This window comes from Lathyrus oleraceus, chromosome 1 (assembly GCF_024323335.1).
Source record: "Lathyrus oleraceus cultivar Zhongwan6 chromosome 1, CAAS_Psat_ZW6_1.0, whole genome shotgun sequence".
Classification (NCBI taxonomy): domain Eukaryota; kingdom Viridiplantae; phylum Streptophyta; class Magnoliopsida; order Fabales; family Fabaceae; genus Lathyrus; species Lathyrus oleraceus.
In genome coordinates this window covers 442,405,745-442,414,845 of record NC_066579.1, presented here as the reverse complement: position 1 = coordinate 442,414,845, position 9,101 = coordinate 442,405,745, and the positions used below count along the sequence as shown (strand labels likewise).

At 33.9% G+C, this 9,101-nt stretch overlaps 1 non-coding gene and 1 pseudogene across 1 annotated transcript; one reads left to right on the top strand and one right to left on the bottom strand.

The window, feature by feature from the left end:
- The first annotated feature begins 1,591 nt into the window (after positions 1-1,591).
- LOC127081620 (putative disease resistance protein RGA1) lies at positions 1,592-6,098 on the top strand (annotated as a pseudogene).
- On the bottom strand, positions 1,912-2,002 carry TRNAY-GUA (transfer RNA tyrosine (anticodon GUA)). Its single transcript is given in 2 exon segments — positions 1,912-1,947; positions 1,966-2,002. It is a non-coding gene; the product is annotated as a tRNA-Tyr (tRNA).
- Positions 6,099-9,101: the final 3,003 nt, after the last annotated feature.

The following is a 9,101-nucleotide window of genomic DNA, read 5'->3' as shown; positions in this document are numbered from 1 at the left end:
CAATGAAGGCATGCTGAGGGGACACTGTCCGGTGGAACTAGATAGATGTTGGTACGACTGCGGAGAGTTCCAAGCCTTTTGTATGCTTTGCTCTCATGTCATAACAGCATTTTTAAAGGTTCAACGAAATCCTTCCAACTTACTATCTGATGTTTACAAAGTCATAAACATTTGCAATGTTTACAAAATTAACTTTTCAGTGGTAGTAAAAGAGGATTACTGACATGCATATCAAGGGGACATTCTCTGGCACAATGAAATAATGCGAAGAAAGAAAAAGGGCCGCCCAAACAGCACCCGTATTCAAACCGAAATGGATACGGCAAACAAAATGGTTAGATTATGCAGTTCATGTCGTCAACTCGGTCATAATCGTACTAAGTGTCTTAGTGTTGGAACAAGCACAACAAGATAATTTTAATTGTAAATCTTTTGCTTTATATTAAAAACAACATTCATTTCATATGATAAGCAGAACAAATACAATAATTAAACAACAACACAAGATACTACGATAAATAAAATAACATCACAAAAAAATACAACACATAAACAACATAACTATGCGACTACAACCATCAAAACAATTTTGTGAGAAGTATACATCATCTTGTGAACGTCTCTGTCAGTTTTAATATTGACCCAGAAACGAACTTCTCCATTTTGGTTGAATGTTGTATCAAGCCATTGAATTCTTCTAATCCTTTCACCATCTGCAGTGTCTCCATCTAACCAACGGTTCAAGATCCTGTTAAGAGGTTCTAATGTATCTACATTTTAAAGTCGAATCTTCATCAGAGGATGCAATGCTGAAAATATTAAATCGACATTTCTCTTGTGAATATAAGGACACAAATATGAATATCCAGACATTTAAAAAAAATTGAAGGAGATTGAAGAAAAATGGAAGGAGAGGGTAAGAATCTGTGTGAAAAATTATGGGAGGGCGATGTTGTATTTATAGCTAAGTGGTGGAGCAGTAGCCACATGCATTGACGCACACATAGAAGCTCTATGTATGCGGCATTGCATGTGGCGCCTACACATGACCTACACATGCATGCGCCATTGCATGCGACGCCTTCACATGCATGCACCATTGCACGCGGCGCCAATGAATACAATTTTCATTGCATGCGCCAGACCATTGACGCCTATGTTCAATGGAAAAATAGATGCGTCAGTCCAACTTGCGCATGCTTCATGAAAGATGGTTATTCCGGTAAATATTTTGAAAAATATGTTATTTTATAATTTTAATTAAAAAAAGTGATTATTTAAAAAAAATTAAGATAAATTAAAGAGAGAAAGAAATGAAAAATATATGTCAAATAGAAGTTTGAAATTTAAATTTAATTTTAAAATGAGTTTGATGAAAAGGAGAAAAAACTTTTATTTGAAGTATACACTTATTGATTGATATTTGACATGCAAATAAATGTTTGATTGAGATTTTTCTGTGATATTTATTGATTACCAATATATTAAAATGTTAGTGTAAATTAAAAAACAAAATAAAAAATTATACATTAGTATTATAAAGGTTTGATAGTAGATTTAAACATAACATGTATGCCCGGCTAAAGAAAATGTTAAGCTTAGAGGTCGACACGTACTTAGCAATTTATGTTGGAGAGGCTCTTAAAAGTTTATAAAAAGAAAAAATAGGGTCCGGTTTGGGTGAACGGAAAAGACGGCAGCTATAACCTTCCCAGTAAAGAAAAAGCTTCATCTCCTTTGGTTGGGAATTCTTTGTCTCTCTTCTCAAGACAGGGAGATGCTCGTGCTCGTGCTCATGCTCTGGTTCTCAGGTCAGTTCTTCTTCAACCTTTCTTACTCGCCATTTTCTTCCAAAACACAAGCTAAACAATAAAATTACAAAAAAATTCAAATAGAAATTAAAAAGTAAATTCCGACCTACCGGATTCGAACCAGTGACCTAAGGATGACAGCATGGTACACCAACTACAGTCCTCCGCTCTACCAACTGAGCTAAGGTCGGTTGCTGTTAGAAATTCTGTTGAAAATTAGATTAACTAAGTTTCCAACTATAGTGCTTACTAATGAGGCTTCTTGGTCAGTATTTGCAAAACATGCATGCTTTTCATAGTTTGTTAGAAAATGTAAGGGAGTGTCTTTAGCAGCACAATCACTTGGAGGCTTATTGAAACACTGCTTTCTTAATTGTTTATTGTATCCTAAGGGTTACAAACTCAACCTGTTGATCTTGTTATTCGAAGACTTTAGAACATAGTCACACTGCTCACTATTTGCTTCGGTACATGATCCGAATTTGGGTACGCGGTTTGCAACTCACAAAGGAAGAATTAGGTACGTGATGGGTCTAGATAGAATTAGGTACGTGAGGGTTCTAGATAGTAGTTATGCTATTTGGGTCCATGGTACGTTCAAAAACTGAAGTACCTAGAGGAATCATGGCTTGTATGGTCTCGAGATGCAGAGGAGTTTATAAATTCACAAATGAGATGGATATATCTCCCAAATTTTGTTAAGGTATCAGCACAATGCGGAAGCTCAGGATCGAGACAATTGAGAATTAAAGAGATGTAAGTAAAATAGCAAGAAAAAAACACAAGATTTACGTGGAAAAACCCCTTCAATGTGAAAGGTAAAAAACCTTGTGTGCTCACTAGCAAAGTTCCACTATGTAAAAGAAAGAGTACAACAAATCCTCTTAGAGTAATGAGGACTAAGAACAATATTTTCTCTCAAGACTCTCTCAAAAATGGAACAAGAATTCTTCACCAAAACTAATCACTCAACACTATGTGTTATTGTGATAATTGTGTGTGTATTTCTATGTCTAGCAATTCATGCTATTGCCATATTTAATAGAATTAAATAAATAAAAAAATCAAATAGAAACTAATAATTATTCCGACCTACCAGATTCAAACCAACGACCTAAGGATTTCAGTTTGGTACTCCAACTACAGTCTTCCCTACCAACTGAGCTAAGGTCGGATACTTGTTAAAATTGTAGTGCAAAATTAGTCTAACTGTTAATTTGCTGCTGAAATTGGTTATAGATATATTAATGATTTACCTTCTAGATCATTTTCCCTCTCTGTTAGAAATTATGTTTTGTTTATTGTTCATCATATCCTAAATCCTAATGATTATGATTGGGAGATCTTTGAAGAAGTTATCCATGCTACGATCTTGTGATGGAAGCTTATCAATTCTTGCCTACTTACTTACTCCCTCAACAACTCTATGTTCATTTTGTTTTCAGTTTATGAAATTATTTACCAATTTATGGAATCCTCTTTGATTGCTCTGCGTTAGCAAAATATTGATCCTTATCTGTATAGATACGGTAGAAGATGCTTATTTCAACCATGTTGTAATCCTGGTTTCAACGTCAGTAAAAACAATCCTGATTCAGGACCTGTCACACAGTTTAAGAATAATTTCTTAGTTCATAGTCCCTTTTAGAACTACAATAGTGAGACAAACAAGGAACAGAAAATAAGATGGTGATTTCATACAATTTGCATTCTTCATTGTGATTTTAAGGATAATTAGGCACTTTAGTGTCACTAAGCATTAGGAATATTTTGTTGTTTCTCTTTTTAAGCAGTATGCATGCCTAATTAGAGCAGATATTTGGATATAAAACATATTTAAATTTTTATTTGTTTACAGGCCATAAGATGGGGTACTTTTTTCTTCTTTTGTTGTTGTTAATATACCGTAACTAGGCTCTTTGACACCTAGTATGTATCACAAGGTATCTCTATGTCTAAGGCCTTTGAGTCTGCAATGATATAAATACTCGAATCGGTAACAAGACGTCTGTTTTTTTTAACCATGACTCGATGTCTCCATAAATCAAACTAGAGTTCTTTTTTTAGAATGAGAGTCATGTTGCGACCTTTGTCAACATTGTCCTAATTTATCTTTCGGTAACCTTAGAATTATAATACATAAAAAGATTATATGATTTAAAATAATTAAGAGCTGAAACAGTTCAACGACTCTGCTGTTAAGACTGGCTCGATGATCTCAAAGATGTTGTTTATGTTGCTGACGACATTTTGGATGACATCTCTACCAAAGTTGCAACTACTCGGAAGAACAAGAAGGTGAGTATTGATAACTACTTCTCTCGCTTTTTAAACTTTGAGGAAAGGGATATGGTTTGTAAGCCGGAAGATATAGTTGCTAGGCTTGAATACAATCTCAAATTCAAAGATATTCTTGGCCTTCAACATATTGCAACTCACCACTCATCATGGAGATCTCCATCAACCTCTTTAGAAGACAGATCTAACATATTTGGTAGGAATCAAGATAAAGAGGCCATACTCAAATTACTGTTGGATGGAGATGTCCACGGTAAGACTAGTGTGATCCCCATAGTTGGAATGGGTGGAGTAGGAAAAACAACTTTAGCCCAATCTGTGTACAACCATGACAATATAATGCTGAACTTTTATGTTCAAGCATGGGCCTGTGTTTCTGATCATTTTGATGAATTCAAGGTTACAAAGGCTATCTTAGAGTACTTGTAGCATAAATAACAAAGAATTGCTTCATCGTGATTTGAAGCAAATACAGTCTAGAAAAAAGTTCTTAATTGTTTTGGATGATATATGGACTGAGGATTATGATGCGTGGAATTCTCTTTTAAGGCCTCTTCAATACGGAACTATTGGAAGTAAGATTCTTGTAACAACTCGTATTGAAAAAGTTGCTTCTATGGTCCAAACCTTTCAAGGCTACTTTCTTCAACAATTGTCTGATGAAGATTGCTGGTCAGTGTTTGCACACCATCCATGCCTTCCTCAACAAGAATGCAATGATAATATGGATCTCCACAAAATTGGCAGAAAGATTGTTAAGAAATGTAAGGGATTGCCTTTAGCAGCACAATCACTTAGGGGCCTGTTGCGACTTAAACGTGACATTAGGGATTGGTATAATATAAATAGTAACATTTGTGAAAATGAGAGTAAGATCATTCCAGCACTAAGAATTAGTTATAATTACCTCCCTCCCTATTTGAAACGATGCTTTGTTTATTGTTCCTTGTATCCTAAGGATTATGAATTTTATAAAGACAAACTGGTTTAGATGTGGATGGCCGAAGATCTTTTGCAACCTCAAAAAAAAAAACGGGAAGACTTTAGAAGAAGTTGGCTATGGGTATTTTACTGACTTAGCTTAAAGATCGATTTTTCAACGTTCTGGGAGTGAGAACCAGAGTTTTGTGATGCATGACCTGGTGCATGATTTAGCAACATTGAAAAATCGTAATGTAAAACTTTAGTTGAAACATTGAAAACAACCAACATGACTCACTTTAGTTGATGAATATAATTAGTCGTTGTGATTCTCTCGTAACCCTCCCACTAGAAAACTTTTCAAATATAAAATGGCTCATAATGTAAAAATCTAAAATATCTTTCCGTTTAGAAGATTCTTCAAAATATAGTTCAAATTGTCCATCTTTCCATTAACTGTCCATGTGAAAGTGTTGAGTCCTTTCCCAAGGAGGGTTGTGCATTGTTGCCTCCCTCCTTTGCACACATTGAACGGCACGGGGCTTCGCCACCTCACATCCCTGACAAAATTAAGAATTGCAAACTGTGCCAAGCTGGAGAATATGGCAAGAGAAAGGCTGGTTGCTTTTCTTGTAAGACTTTAAATAGATGAAAGTTCTATTAAGCTTCAAGCTTTGCACATGTTGAAAGGAGGAAGAAGATTGAGTATAGAGAAATAGAAGCAGGTGTGGGATGATTGTTAGATTATATGAATAGTCCAATAGACCATCTAAGTAAGTATCATTAGAAACCTGTGTTGCAAGACTGGGATTAGTGGAATTAACAGGTGAATGTTTGTATGGTAAGTGATGTTTAAAGAATGACACATCTCTAGATACAAACAACTCTTTACTTTGTAAGTCAAACATGATATCGTCTATGGTGCCAGGTTTATAACCTAAGTAGACATATTTTTTTGATCTAGAGTCTAGCTTCTTTCTATGAGCTTTCAAAGTGGATGCAAAGCATAATGAACCAAACATTTTGAGGTTTGTAAGATTAGACAACCTGTTGTATAAAACTTGATATGGTGACTTGTGTTTTAAAAAAACAGATGGCATTCTGTTTATTATGTGAATAACATGGCCAACAACATGAGCATAAAATGTTTGAGTCAAATTAGCTTGGAATAAGATGGCTCGAGTGATACCTAAAATATGTTGGTGTTTCCTCTCAACGATGTCATTTTGTTGAGGGGTACCAACACAAGATGTTTGATGAATAATGTCATGTTGTTTGTAAAATTCTATGAGGATAAATTCACATCCATTATTAGATCCGATGCATTTAATAGATGTGTTGAATTAAGTTTTGACCAGTGAAAAAGATTTAATGATGACTGATGCTTCAGATTTCAATCTCATGAGAAATAACCAAGTGAATCTACTCTTATCATCTACAAATGTGAGGAAGTATCTATAAATCATCATATATGTTATGGATAGGGGACCCCAAATATCCATATGCACTAAATCAAAATTTGAATGAGAAACATGAGAACTATGAGAAAAAAGGGAGTCTCCTTTATTTGGCATAAAAACATACATCACAAGGAGTATTAGGAGTCTTTACAATAAAATAATTGTTTAAATAAAGAAAAAATTAGAAGAGGTAATTGAGTTTGCTTAATAGGTTCATATAATAGAATGAAACTAATTTAAGATAAAATAAAATTACTATTTAAACGCATCGGTTGATAACTACTTTTTTAACAGACATGTCTCTTAGTGAATATAAGTTATGGTTATTAATTTACTATTTTTTTTTTAATGAAATATCAGTAAATTTCAATGTGTTATGTCTTGAACAAGTTATGTTTTGAACAAGTTATGTCTTGTTAAATTTCAATGAAATGTCAATTTGGTGTCACAAAACAATTCCATAAGATCTTATAGATGTATCTTCTTTTAACACTCGTTTTATCCACGATATTTTGATCTTCCAAGCTTTGCTAATAATTCAAGGACACCATTGCTTTTATAAGTCTTCCAAACCATAAATGAGGGACTATTTTAATTAATTTAAACCCTTCCTTAATCGATACACCATGTTGACTCTCAGACCATAGCTTGAAGAAATCTCCATATACATATCATTAAAGGAGTACATAGGTAGGATAAGCCTAGTCAAATTGACCCCAAAAAATGTTAACTTAGAGTACAAAGAGGCACAAAAAGAGGCACAAAAAACTGCTGTTTTTATTGAATGAAAGATTAAAATAACAACGATTGCAAATGTAATGTTTAATAGAGTTGAGAGCAACTAACATCATATTCTTAAATTCAGCACCCGCTACTGACTCAATTAAATATCCCTAAAGATTAGGACAAACTCAAAACAAATCAGTTACAAACATAAATAATATAATAAATTAATATTTCTAATATTCACCCTTAAACTAAAAGTTTTCAAACATTCAGTTTATCACACGCGCCCAACAATGCCCTGAGCTTCTGAAATGTAGACACCCTCAATGACTTTGTCATTATATCAGTAATTTAGTCTTCACTTTTGCAGTAGTGAAGTTCAATAACTCCACCCTTTGTGAGATTTCGAATAAAATTAAATTTCATGTCTATGTGCTTGCTTCTTCAGTGTAAAACATGATTTTTGGAAAGTTTGATAGCTGAATTATTGTCGCAATAAATTGCAGTAGCATCAACATCCCTTTCTTACACAAAACTCAGCCCCTCAAGAATCCTCCTAAGCCAGATTGCTTGACAAGCACATGATGTTGCGGCAACATATTCTGCTTCGGTAGTTGATATAGTGACTATCTCTTGTTTCTTTTTGATGACCATGAAATGGCTCCAGAACCCAGCATAAAGATATAATAAGAAGTACTATTTCTATCATCAATATCTTCGGCATAATAATTATCTATATAGCTAATCAAATTTGATTTTTCTCCCTTCTGGTAGAAAATTCCAAAAGTAGTAGTACCTCGCAAGTACCTAAGAATTCTCTTTGCAGCCAAGAGATGACTCCCCTTAGAATTTCCCATATACCTACTAATCAAACTTGCATAATATTAGGCCTTGTTCTTGTTAAATAGATCAGACTCCCCATAATTTACTTATAAAGATGGTTGCCAATCTTCTTTTCATCCGACTTTCGAACAAGCTTCAAGCATACTTCAGTAGGTATAGCAACACGATTGAAATTTGACATCTGAAATCTATTCAAAATTTATTGCACATACTTCTTTTGTGAGATAAAAATTCCAGCTTCTGATTGCACTACTTCTATGCCAAGAAAAGAATGCATCTTCCCTAAATCAGACAAATCAAATTCCAACATCATAGATTACTTGAACCTTTTAAACATGTTGAAATCGTTTCCTGTATATATCAAATCATCCACATACAAGCACATAACCAACAAATTTTTTCCTTCCCCACTTTTCACAAAAAGTGTGAGTTCAATTAAATATCCCTAAAGACTAGGACAAACTAAAAAAAGACAGTTACACACATAAATAATATAATAAATTAATATTTCTAATAAAAAATGAGTTGGGTTGGGTTATTGGACGAACATGGTTTCCAAAAAAGAAAGGGGCTTCTCTCACACTAAATGGTGGAAAAACAACCTAAGGAAATTCAAAAAATGCCCCTCAGATTTCGGAAGTGCATTTTCGAACGCATCCTTTTCTCACCAAAACACGTCCTAATTGAGACTCTCCCCCTTTTTTCTCAAAATTTAGTCCGAAGATGCACTTCTGGATTCACCCTATACGCACCCCATGCATTCTTAACTGAACCATATTCATTTTGAGATAAATTGATTTGGAGATGCATCTCAGTATTCACCCCAAACAGCACACGGAGATACATTTTCGTACTCACACCAGACAATAAATTTTGACTTTGTTTTAGAGGTACACTTATGTAACTTACGATGTATTATAACTATACTATCATATTAAAGTTTATATAAATTAAACCATACACTTATCAAATAATATGAAAATGTCATATATAAATGAGTAAATCCATAATCCATAATGAAGTCAAAATAAATTACAAATGA